This window comes from Dinoponera quadriceps, unplaced genomic scaffold, assembly GCF_001313825.1.
Source record: "Dinoponera quadriceps isolate SergipeBrazil2010 unplaced genomic scaffold, ASM131382v1 scaffold3271, whole genome shotgun sequence".
Classification (NCBI taxonomy): Eukaryota; Metazoa; Arthropoda; class Insecta; order Hymenoptera; family Formicidae; genus Dinoponera; species Dinoponera quadriceps.
In genome coordinates this window covers 1,511,730-1,525,406 of record NW_014557287.1, presented here as the reverse complement: position 1 = coordinate 1,525,406, position 13,677 = coordinate 1,511,730, and positions in this window count along the sequence as shown.

Genomic DNA, 13,677 nt, shown 5'->3' with positions numbered 1-13,677 from the left:
TGCCGCTCGCGTAAAAATGATTCGATCAAAGATACACGTTATTAAGCGATGTCGGCAGGAATCCAATTAAATTCCAAAGGCTGACGAAAAGTCATCCGACGGTGATTATAAATAATGCACCGATACACACACAGTGCCGTGCATTAATGTCGTCCCATTCCCTAGGCATAGTGATATCGGAAATTATTATTTAAGCGTATTACTTCTGCATATTCGTGCATCACGGCTGCTGATTATTCTGGCAAGGATGCTTCAAAGCAGGAGTCACGATGCATGGATATGCAGAAATGATGCGCTTAATTCAAAATTTCCGATATCACCACACTGAGGGAATAGAACCTCATTAATGCGTGGCAGTGTGCACTACGCGGTATACGGTTCATTCACCAGCGCAAAACATAATTTAATATTCAGGAAAATTTGCGGCGCACGAAGGTATGTCTGACCGTCTTGAATCGGTCGGCGATGTTTTGATTGTTGTAATCGTTCGAGATTCAACGACGAGCAACCACGGTTGGTGATGATGGAGCAGAAGGGATAAGTCTACTTTTTTTGTCGATCGTTTTGGAACTCTCGCGCATTGTACGTTTTTCTGTTACCGAGTGTTGCATTATATTTTATGCAACATGTGTTCCGTCGACTCTTGCAATGTTTCATCGGACTCGTGGTGACATTGCAGTAACTAACATATGTTTAAACGAATCAAATCGCATCTATGCGAGTGTTACGCCACGGGATATCCAGAGTGTCATAACGGGTCAACCAGGAATAGAATATTGAGTCGGGCAACTAGAATAGAGGACACAGGACGCAGCGATAGTTCATATATTTGTAAATGTGAATATATATTTAATACGTGTACATTTTTCCAACGCCAATCGAAAACTAAATAATGAGGAAATTATGAAGAAAGAAAATTTACCGTTTTACTTATTATCTATTAATTATATTTGATTATTACTCATATGTTACTTGCAGTTAGTAAATTGCTCATAAAGCTGTTGATAAATTGCTCGCTAAAATTAAGAATAAAAGTGAATTGTAGTTGGAAGAACAAATATTAAATAATTTTGAAGTCCTTTCTTAGAAAGATAATTTAGCACGGGAACAGTGGCATTGATTAACTGTTTGTAGCGTCATCATGGTACGACAGTAGTGCAAATTCGGCGGAATTTGTTGTTACGATACAAAATCAAAATTTCGTTTCGGGCGGCCTCGCTTTAAAGTCGTTCTCTTGATTAGAAGCGAAATATATAATCGCTCTGCGTCCATGCAGGTCATATTCCATGAAGAGTAAAGCTTCACTACGTCAATATCCAGCGACCCCGGCAATTCGAGCCGGTATAACGTTCTTCCGCGCGCAATTACTGAACAAGAGTATCTCCGTCTCTGTCTCCCTCAATGCGGCGAGTTTTACCGCGCATCGCGCAATCCCGGAATGAACGGCCGCTCGCAGCCGCTCGTTCAGCTTAATGCAACGATACTGGCCGGAGGCGTGAGGCTTTTATAGGGATGTTATGACGTGTGCGCGACCGTGCGGAGTGTGCTAATTCACACAGCACTGTGTTGGAGCGCCTCGTGTATCGCGTCGTGTATCCCGATTCCAAAAAAGAAATTATCAGTTCCGTTTGCGCCGTTCGCGCATAGTGCTCGCCGATTCGAACATGTCGGTTGTTAATTAGTATCACGTACTATCTAATGTTGCGTCGAGATACTTTCAAGTAGTAAATTTACCGATCCCTGAACAGTTAAGAGCTATGAGAGAATGTTGTAAAAATCCGGGCCATAAAGAGAGTCTTGTAACGCAATTTACGTATGAATTAAAAACCACATTATTTTTTCAAAACAAATCAGTTGAAAATTATTTTCATAATAAATGCAAAATAAACGAAAAATTTTACAAAACAGATGTACCTATGCCTGAACATTTGCTTTGCGTCATAAATTTTTAATGGGATAATAAATTAAACTTGTACTTTATACTTTATATTTTATTTAAATGGAAATTCTCAAAAGTAAACATTAAAATTATGTCTCTATATTTAATCATATATAAATCAAAATGACTTTTTTTAATTGACCCTACGAATAATTTATTATTTCTTAGTGCGAGCATCGAAAGGATTGCAAATTCTTGCATGCATTGGACATTGATATTGACATTAATAAATGAGGCAGTTATTAATTTAACAGAAAATATAAATTCAAAGAAATAAATATTTGGATATTATAATTGAGACTTTAAGACACAAGGAAGAATTTTTATTCTACATCGAAAATTTGATTGTTTCTATTTCAAAACTAACGAAACGACGGAAGTGTTCAAGGTTAAGAACGTAGTCAGACAATTGTATATTTGCTTTACGCGAGTGAAAAAGAGCGTACGGTGATCTTCAAACTGCGCGATACACAATAGACGAGACTGATGGAAAAATCGCGAATAAAACTTTACTTCCGACGTTTGCGCCGCCGAAAGACACAATTTACGAATTTACTAGGGGCACGAGCTAAAAAAATTAATCGGGATTTACTCGCGATGTAATCTCGCCGCGTAAAAATTACCGACGCCCCCAGTGTGTGAATTCCCCTGTGTTTTTTCAACAGCTTTCGCGCTCTCTACACGTGTCAATCGATGCAAATGAAAGTTACCGTGATTTATCGCCCGACACGATGATTAATCGTATATTTGAAAGGAACTCGGTTTACGTTGTCAATCGTTGCTCTCTGCGAAAGATGCAGTTACGCGCACTGTGATTTGCATGAGATTTATCTCGACCAGGCTGAAACACGAGTTGAATAACAACAAAAAAAGAAAGGGTGAAAAAAACGAGCAGAAAAATAAAACAGCGTTTTTCGCCTATTTACATTTTGACACGTATTTATCCTTTAAACTCTCGTTTCACTTCGAAATAATACCACGCTTGTTTGTATACGGATTAAAAAATAATCGCAGCAACATTATTAAATCGGTAAAGTAATTAATTTAAAACTACGCGTTTACGAGCGGTTGCGCACGCAAGTTGTGCGCGTGTGTGTGTGTGTGTGTTAAACCAAGCCTCCTCTCCTGCCCGTGACGTTCATCATATTGTACCTTTGATCATATGAAGTGAATAATGTACATCGAGGTTGCAATTAACAAATTATATGAAATAATAAAATGGATAAACGATAACCGGATATTTGCGTGCGTGCGTGCGTGCGGGAGTACGTGCGAACGCTGCGCGACTTGTCAATTGCCAACTTCGATTAAACGATAATGTAAATCCAATCCGTTCTCTCTCTCTCTCTCCCTCTCTCTCTCTCTCTCTCTTTTGTTGCTCGTCTATTTTGAGGAATACATTATAAACGATATTTACTCCGCTTTTCATTTAATTAATATTAATTGACAATATCGCTCTATAATTCATTTCTAATTAATTTGTGCGCGCTATGCTCTCTTCCGCCTTCCTTCCCACCCGCTCTTTCTCTTATTGTGTACATAAGAGTTGGTTATTCAGTTTGCAGCGCGATACTTTTTTATTATGCATAAAATCGGCCGATGTTCAATAACATTATTAATCGATAAACGATACTTTGTCGACCGTAATTTCGCTCAATGCGATAAAACGCGGAGCGAGCTAATGCGGAAAGGCGGAAAACAGTTTTTCCGCGCGTGCACAAAAACCGCGCCGGGAAATGTGAAATATCGCGCGCGGAAACGATGAGAAAGAAAAAAAGAAGCGTCATTTTCGCATCGTATTTTTGTCGCGCCACGGCCACGTGTACTCTTCTTTTTTTTTTTGTTTTAATTTCGATCTCACGATGGAGGGAGCGGAGGGCTCGCTATTTTACGCGTCGCCCGCGAAATTCGCCGCGGACGGGCGAATTCACGCCGCGAACGCGAACACGAACGTGGTTTCTCGCAGGGCACCGCGGGCTATCCCCGCTAGTTCAATGAATTCATTAATTGAATAATCCAAAGGCTTGAGCCGCTCAAAGACAGCCACTTATCCGCGTCCTACATCGGCCGTTCTCCCCGCGTCCTCGCGCTGTGTATGCAAATTCCTGGGCGAATTCGGTGCAATAGCATCCCCCTCGCTCACCCCCCGTTCGCCTCAACTACTTGCCGCTTCACGAGCTCGTCTCCATCGTCAAGCGAAGCAGGCTCGAGGGAGCAGAAGGGGGGCGGAGGGGAACTAACGCGGGCGCGGTTACGCGCCGCCGACTGATCCCAATTCCGCCGTACACCCCCCTGCGACAATTCATTAAGCAATTGTGATTTCATCCGCCGCCATTTTTACGTGGCCTCCGTAAGAGCGTCTCCTCGATGGCGATGAGCGTCACGACCTTTATTAGCAACATCGGTACGCGCTACTCGTGCGGATTTCCCGTCACAAGCAGGTCTTGACGACCGCAGCCCTTCTAGATCCTTCGATCTAATTTCGCGCTCTTTAATGCGGTTAAATCGCCCGTTGCTGCTCGGATCCCGCGGATTCTACCGGCTCCCGTGGAAATTGTCGTCGCACCGGACAAGCGGATAAACACACTCGCGCCTCTCGCAACTCCGACTCTAATACTGTAACGTCTAACGGAATATGCATACGTACCGGTCTTCGAGGATACAGCCGGGCTCTCACGCTTCCGGGATTATGCCGCCGCGTCATGAATATTCGCGGGCAGCTTCCGGGAATCGCGAATACGCTCGTTATTTTCGTTTTTCTCTTTACGTCGCGTCAGGCGAAAGGAATGAGAAGGATGGGGAGGAAAGGAAACAAGAGCGACTCGGCGAGCGACAGGTTGCCGGGAAGTAATCGCGTTCGTAAGAAAATTATCGCGAACGGATATCCCGCGAGCGTGAATCGAGGAAAAAATGTTTTAATTACTTACGAATCGAATTTTCAACTCGTCCGAGGGGATCTTACTTGTGCTTCTTTTTTACGGGAAAAGTTACTTTTACGATAAGAGGATTTCGTTCGGATCATTTTTATCTCCCCTCAAAATAGATCTTTATCCATGTTTCCTTCTCGAAAGAGAAAGTAATACTTGCGGTGGCAGGATTTCGTTAAGGTGATTTCTCTCTCCGGATAATTTGTCGTTTGAGTCACTCTCGTTTTCCCAAAAAGATCCTGCCTGGGTTTCATTTTTGAAACAATTATTTTCGCGATGAGAGAAGTTCGTTAGCGCGGTTGTAGCGGACACCTTCGGGGAGTTTCTCGTAAATCTAGTCGGCGTTTAACAGAAGCGAGATCGCGACGGTCCTTAGCCGCTCACAATGTGAAATGCCGCGAGGCTCGGCACTTTCATAATTAAGAGCTCGAAATACGCGCGATGATCCGTGCGGGAAAGTGCGACTTCTGGTTTATACGAAGGTGGCGCGTGTAAATCCGGCCGATGTCCCCCCGCAACCGGAGGAAAACCGTGTGCTCAGCGGGAAAAAGCGCATCGCCTCTGGGCTGCGCCGGTTACGTACGTGCGAGCGGCAACGTGCGCGCCGCCCCGAAATGGGAAAACATGGAATATTCATGCGCCACGAGCGAAACATTATTTCAAAGCTTCGACTTAATTATTTTCGGGGCGGAGGGCGCTTCCGCCTCGAACGGCTGACAAGCGACACGGGTATATTGTTATAATGAGGTCGCGAACATCCGCGTAATTACAGCTACGTAGCCGTACGGTATGCCGAATATGTATGAAAACGACCGACGATAACGACGGCGAATCTATTCATCGGATATGTCGAAATGCATGCGTTATACGTGTCTAACTAGCAGCATGTATTAAATTCCGACGACAAAGCAGACTGCGCGTTACGCACGCGCGCCCCGGGAAATTACAATCCGGAGATTCGACAGGTTCACCCGAGTCGAAATTTCGACTTTACCATCAACTGCGCGAATGCCGTTGAACTTGGAGCGGGATCACTGAAGGATCGATACGAGAAGTCAAGACGAGTCGAAATTTTGCTTCCGCATCAACCCTGAAAATCCCATCTTGATCTCGACATTCTCCATTTCCTCAAGTTTGATCGGACTGCCGGGACTGAAACTTCCGACTGGCGATAACGCTCGTTCGACGAGACACGAAAGTGCTAGAGGGATTTTTTTTCAAATTTAATCCATTCGTTCACTCAAGGGAAAAGAGACCCTTTGGCGCAGATTTTCACGAGGTGAAACGAGGGTGTGTCGGCTCGTGCAAAAGCGGGGAACGAGGTCGTGTTGTCTCGGGCGAAACACAGCGGCAATGACGAGAGAATCGCGGCGAGGATACCGCGCGGGAGAGCGCTATTCGCGTGCACTCGCGTCATTCATTTTCCCTGCGCTAATTACGATCGCAAACAAGCGGTCGCCTCTAAATCAAAACCGGCCGGCGTGTGTTAAAGCAAGACGCAATGCCCCTCACGCCAGGCGAGTGTACGTCGCGTATGACGTGATGGAACGCTTAAACATTAAAACGGCCTAACAAACGCCGACTCGATTGCGTTCGCCACTTAATTATGCCATTAATTCGGCGGGGCTTTTATAAAAGATTTCCCTTCTCGCGGATATCGCGGAGTGACGGAAAACGGCGACGGTCATTATGCTCGTCGCCGTGGCAGACGCCGCGCCGCGCGGCTTATTGTTTGTCCACGAGCCGTTGCCGACAGCGCGCCGACACGGCACAAAGGCGGAAACGAGCTAACGGAAACTAATCTGCGCTTGCATTTGCAATTCTCTCGCGGACGCGCCAATGCCCGAGTACAAACGGCGGTAAACGCTTACTTTCGATACGGTGGACTTAAATATTACACGCCGTTTGCCGGCGATAATCGGCGAGCGGACCAACGGCCGGGGGAATTTACGTTCGGCATCGGCGTTCTTTCTCGCCGAGTCTACCGTGTGTATTATGCAGAAGCCTGCTTCTGTAAATAACGACGAATAAAAGAGCGCAATAAGGACGTATCGAAGGTTCCCGAGGTATTTCGAGCTCTCGCCAGCGTCCGAGTGTTTCGCGAGCTCGATCAATTATCTGGGCCGACTACGCGCGACTCGCCCGGCTGGTTTCGTTAAAAATGCCGCGAGCGTGGGAGCGACTAATCGCGGATAACGATCGCGGAGAACAAATTAATCCGCGTATCCGGGAACGGACGGAAATTCGTCGAATTAAAAGTCGATACCGTCGATCCGCGAGAGCGAAGAACAAGCGCGGGGGAAACTGGTTTCTAACTCGCGCGCGCATACGCGAAATATATTAAAGGAATTATTAAAGCCCGGGCCCCGCCGTATCCCGAGGCTCGCAGATGTTATATTACGAGAATTACACACGGGGCTTCCATAGTTACGTACTACGATCTCTCTGTGTACTCTCGCGCGACATGGATATGAATATTGACGTCGATGTTCAATTCAGACACACACCGGATCGTAACATTCCGCGCAAGTAGAATTCACAGCCGTGATTAATAATTCACGATTGCGTGGCGCACGGACGGAATGTCGCCGGGGCATTATTCGCGTGGCCGGGCTCCTTCGTTAAATTTTCAGCGGGACGAGTACTTATGAGGAAACACGAGAGAGATACAATTACCAGCCATTTCGACGATGGACGTATCTCGCACGTGAAACATCATTATAGCGGCCCTAATTTGCCGACGACAACCGTTGCCGCTTGAGGAGGACCGTTATATCGGCGGATCGTTATCGGCCATTGCGCCCAGACGGGCGGAAAAACCAAGGTTGACGGACGTTAATTTCACGGAACGTGCGCTTTAATCCCGTACGAGCCGCGCGTGTATATTAATGCGCATTGTCAACGTAATTACCTCGCGGGTGAATACAATCCGCCCACGTGTTCGTCCGTTATTGCCACCGTTAACTGGATGGTGTGGATACCGAGCGCGTCTTCTCAAATGCACCGCGCATCAGGTAGATCAAAAGGGCGCGCCGCTCCCCCTGTTCCCTTCGACCCGACCGACCCGAGACCACCCGGTAAATCCGAACCTCAGAAACTGAAACTGCAAATAGTGTCGGAAGGGAGGACGCGTTCGCCGCTTCCTCCGCAGGATCTTCCCGTCCGCGTTTAATCCTTGCCGGCTTAATGGCTTCCAACATTAATGGCTATCGCGGATCGATTCGAAGCTGACTTGTATTCTTCTCTCTTCCCCCTCCCAAACACAACGGGGGCATTTTTTTCGACGCGGTATCGCAGCGACCAGTCGAAAATTCTAAGGGCGAAAAATTCTAAGGGTAATTGACAACTCGGGTGAAAAACGGTTGTTTCGCGAAGAGGCATGTAACTCGAGATGTCGTGTCTCTTTTTATTTTTTCTCTCTTTTTTTTGGGTTTCATCCGCCGTTTCTTTAATAGCGAAATGCCAAGAGAGGATGTTTTCTGCCGGTGCTACTGAGAAAAAAATGAGTCGTAACTTGTCGCTCTTTGCCTCGAGCCGCTGTCTGTAGACATTAAGAATATTACTTGTTTTTAATATTTCTCGCTCTCTGAACTTTTATATTTGTCTGAAGATATGAATTTTTTTAATTTCGCTTGCTGCTGCTACGAGTGAGATCGCAATGGATCTACGTGAGAATCGTCTTCTTTGAAAATTAGAAATGCAGAGGTAAACGCGAGATCTTCCTTTCGACGAAAGAAAAAGAGAAACGCAGGGAGAGAAGGGGAAAGAGAGAGAGAAAGAGAAGGGAAGGGGGAAAGAGCATGGACGTACTTAAAATGCATAACGGACGAACTCAAGGCGAAATCTAAATAAGAATAGCTGCTTCAAACAAACCCTTTATCGTGGAATGTAAATTAAACGCTGCAGCGCAATTTATTTAAAAAAATAACAGCACTCTCATGAAACAAATAACTCCCGGCGTTGATTTTAGAGTTGTGTGATGATTTTTTTGTTATCTCTTTCTCTTTCTCTCTCTCTCTTTCTATCTATCTATCTACCTATATCTATCTCTATCTCTCTTTCCTTCTTTTTTAATCTCGAAAATAGCTCCACGAACGAAAGATTAATTCGACAAGTGCACGGGTTGGCTTCCGTTGTCTGTTCTCTGTCACCGGTGTTACATCACGCCGCAACAACGCGACACGTTAACGTCCGCGCGTCCGCTTCGCGAGGATATCATTAATCGCGACGTCGCGTCAATACGTGACCGGGACCGAAGCGACGTCATAAAAAGCTGTTGTCGCAACGGGTTACGCGAGCGTTATGCGGGCTCTCCGCAAACGGGGAGGGTGAGTTCGGCACGCGTTGCGGCGAGACCGAGGCAAAACGAGCACACATCCAAGCATTAATATTATTTCAAAGGGGGCAACGAGGCCGAGTGGATTTACGACTGCGGCAGATCCTGAAAAAAGGCCCTTCCCTCTCTGTTTTTCTCTCGCTCCCTCCCTCTTTCTCCCTGTCTGTCTCCTTCGCACGCGGCTCTTTATGGCGCTTGTTTACGGGCGTACTTAAACCGCTATGATTTAGTGAACGATGTTGTCGGTGACCGTCGGAGCATAATTCGAGAGTAGCATCGACGCGCGGGGGACTGTTAATCTCGCTCACGGTCGGCCGATGATACGCTCTGAATTATCGTCCCCTCGCGAAACAATAAAAACCGCCGGGTCAGACAAACGCGTCGTTCGCGAGGAACATCATGCGTCGTGCGGATGAATCGGGTCAAAGCAGTTCGCTATTTTGATTAACACTCGTTACGACATGGTTTATGGTAGGCTCGAGACTATGCAAGAAAATGTCGAATTTTGTCGACGACATCGATCCTGAGATCTATCAGGCAGTAATTCAAGCCGATTCAAGATTTGTCTACAAATGAATAAGGCGCTTTTAATTTTCAACGAACGCCGAAAATTACGAGGTATCTTGAGTCCGAAGTTTTGGTTCTGCATTGATCTTGCAAATTCTGTTAAACTTAAAGGATCAAAGGAGAACCTCGAGATATAATACTGAATAGGTTATTAATCTATTTTAATGCTGCAAATGTTTACTCGCTGCCGTTTTCTCCATGTTAAAGCTTAAAGAAACACTTATATTAAAATTATTTTATATTAAATCATCTCAACATTCTATCTATATTTCATTTCTATTCATAATGTCGTGATAAGCATTATATCGATTACCCAACTTAATTAACTGTACATAAAATATGCGCGATAAGCATATACTAAATAATTGAAACGGTCGTTGAAACGAATATAAATAATTTATTAACGAGTAAATAAAACACCACACTTTACTTTCTTATAATCTCTTTCCTTTTTTTCAATTGTTGTTAGAAATTTCGATAGGATTTGAATATTGAACAAAAAAGGGCGAGAAGAAAGAACTTAAAAGGCCAAAGGCAGCAGTTATGTAAACACCAACCAGGATTTAAACTTGGATTTACACTTGAGCTCAGTACAATAACAAGTCTGTCGTTAAAAAAAAGCAAGTTAAAAAATGCGTTGGTAATAATTAAGCTGAAACTCAGGCCCAAACAAACATTATTAGAAAAACAAATCTCAGCACTTGCGAAAATTAGACAGGTATTGGATAGTTGTAAATTATTCACGATCCTTGATTGAGAGCATACTTAGTTACAAGATTCATATTCATGAGCCGTGTTAATCGGTTGTTCGAATCAATCTCTTGTATGAATTAAGTATTACTGATTAAAAGTAAACAAATATTCACGAAGTGGTGGTTATCTATACAAAATTGACGAACTATAAGTGCCAGTCTTAGAACAGATTCTAAATTCCGACTTGTATATCCCCTCATTCTCGGTAAATTCGTCAAAGGCTGAAGTCAGAAATATTTCGCGTAATAAATAACTGGATACACCTGGAGATGCATCGCTGCCTGCAACCCGGCATTCTGGCTTCCCGATTTCCGCTCCTTCCTGGCCGTTTCATTGTACAGGGTACTCATTAACAAACTACACTGAACACGTACTACAATTCGATTGGAGAAACACGTGTTTCTAACTAACGCAATACCGAGAGAACCGAATAAAGAGCCGGTAAAATATTTTGATCTCCCGACGGGAATCGTAAACAACTCACTGATACAGGTAGCTCCGCGTCATGGCATGTTTACGTTCATCGGTTCGCGCTGTAATTGATTCGGTGACGGACAAGTATGCAACGTACGAGAGTATCAAAACAATTGATATCAGTTAACAATTAATACAAAGGAGACTAAGTTCCCTAATTGCCGTCGTTGTCCGTAAATCAATAACGAATACATTCAGTGACTGTAAAATTACGACAATCAACGATCTCAAAAGAGTTCAGACTGAATTGTATAAATCTTATTATAATAATGGTTATTATAAATAAAAATCCTGTTTACTTTAGACAAAACTTTGGTTGTCCACTTTCTAGACTGAATTGTATGAATCCTATTATAATAATGGTTATTATAAATAAAATTCTGTTTCCTTTAGCTAAAACTTTGGTTGTCCACTTTCTGGTTAGTTCAAATATAATTTCTTATCAGTGCAGTAATTACATGATCAAATTATGGAGTTATCGGAACGGTTATACTATCAAAAGTATCTCTCATAACATCGGGTAATTATTGTCGGTAATTATTGTCAATTAACGTATATTATTAAATATTGTATTGTTGATTGATTAGTACTTAGTACTTTAGTACTTTTTTGAAACAGTTGAGAGTCCGGTCACGATAAGAATCAGAAACTGAATTCAAAACGGGATACAGGATGCAGGATTTATCGGCGACAAGACTGACAAACTTCTTTTCTTCGCCTCTTTAAATTTCTAAATCCTATTGAAATTTCTTCCAATTGAAGATAATAATAAAAAGATTATATGAAAGAGGAAAATTAATTTTTTCATTTAACTACTTATCTATTAATCTTTATGAGATTATTTAATATTTGTCTATCGCACATTCTATCATCAGTTGAATAAGTTGCATAATTATTATATGCATAATTATTATTATAAAATTATATTATAACATAATTAAGTATTCTATTATAATAATAATTATTACTGCATTAATACATTGCTAATTAAAATTAAAAATAAAAATAAAACGCTGATAGAATATTACGATATAATCGAATGTTAAACAATGCTAAATATCCATTTTCTAAAAGTATTTATAGCACTAGAACTATTCTATAGATTTTTAGACAACTCCTTGTTTAATCTTCGTCATAAAAAAAATGACAATACCATTTGTAATATCAAGGAACAAAAGCTTGCATTTTGCAATATTGTTTTATCTCGAGATTCTCCATTGATCTTTCAAGTTCGATGGAATTTCCAAAGTTAACATAGGACTAACTCCATTTCGACTGGAGATACCTTCATATCGAGATATGGTATAATTATATAATTAATTGTATTATAGTTGTATTATAATTGTACTGTAATTACATTACATTATAATTGTATTATAATCGGTAAATCATAACCCGTTAATGATCGACTCCGCGATTGGCTTTTCGACGCAACACCTTTCCCGAAAGAGACCAATTTTTCCCTCTTTCAATCACTCTTCCGAGTCATCCCTACTCGTGAATTATTCGATTGAAAACCCGGCAAATCCTCGCGAAATTCTCAAAAGTCGGGCCTCAGCTAAGAACGCCGGTTGAAGGGGCGCGCGCGAGGCCTGTTGCAAACAGCGATTGATTTTACACGGACGCGGCCGCTAAACGGATTAACGCCGGGCGAAATCATATTTGCCCGTTGTTCCTCGAGCGTGTCCACGTGCTGACCTACATCGATCCTAATCTGGCCACGTCCGACCGGAGGCTTACGTCGAAATTGTCCCCGTTGGCAACCAGCCGGCGGTCCGACCGACGACCCTCCGGTGGCCTCCGCCCAGGCCATGGAGCCGATGGGGCATCCGCTTAAGTGCCACTAAGTAGGTATGTAAGATATGAGGTGCGGGGCCTACATGTATGTGTATTCATCGGGCGCCTCAATGCACGCTGGTCTCATCTCGCGACGCATCTACGTGGCCGCGTTTATGCAGCTATTGCGGCCTCCTGTTTATCGACAGTGGCGTATCGAGGAGCCATATAGAGAGACGGGATGCAAATGACTCCCGTACATCACATCGGGCCCGTGCACTGTTCGTAGACAAAGGGCCAAGGTACTTACGGACAACGACGAGGTCGACGAAGCGAGTCCGCCGGTCAGACCGAAGACGCCCGTTGCTTTCGCCGCTCTGTTGACTTTGACTTCTTCCTTTTCTTCTTCTCCTCCTTCTTGCCCTCCTTTCCTCTTATCATCCTCCATTATGCTCGACGAGTCTCGACGTTACGTAATTCTCGTTCGCGACGAGGAGGAGCTGCGGGAGAAGGAAAGAGGTAACTGGAATGGATGCTGGGAATCGAGATATATGCGTTTTGCGTTTCGGGACGGTAGGAGAACGTCGTCGGGTTTTGTCTCGCGGCGACACGGGGGAAAACACATCGGCGAAAACTGCCGTTATTTTTCACCGGTGAGGAATCATCGCGACGTCGGCGAAGCGCGAGTAAATGAGCGAAGTAAGAAACGAAATATATCTCACGTTCGCAGTTCTCGCGGGAATACGCGCGATACACACGCACACGTTTCCTCCCCATAACGACGCGTCGTTTTCCGCCGCGCTCGGCGCGGACCGCGAAATGAACTCGACCGGTCGAAAATCCGGTCGTTTAATTAAAAATGCGGCTGTATGTCGGGGACGGGGGCTCAATCGTGGGGGCGCAGG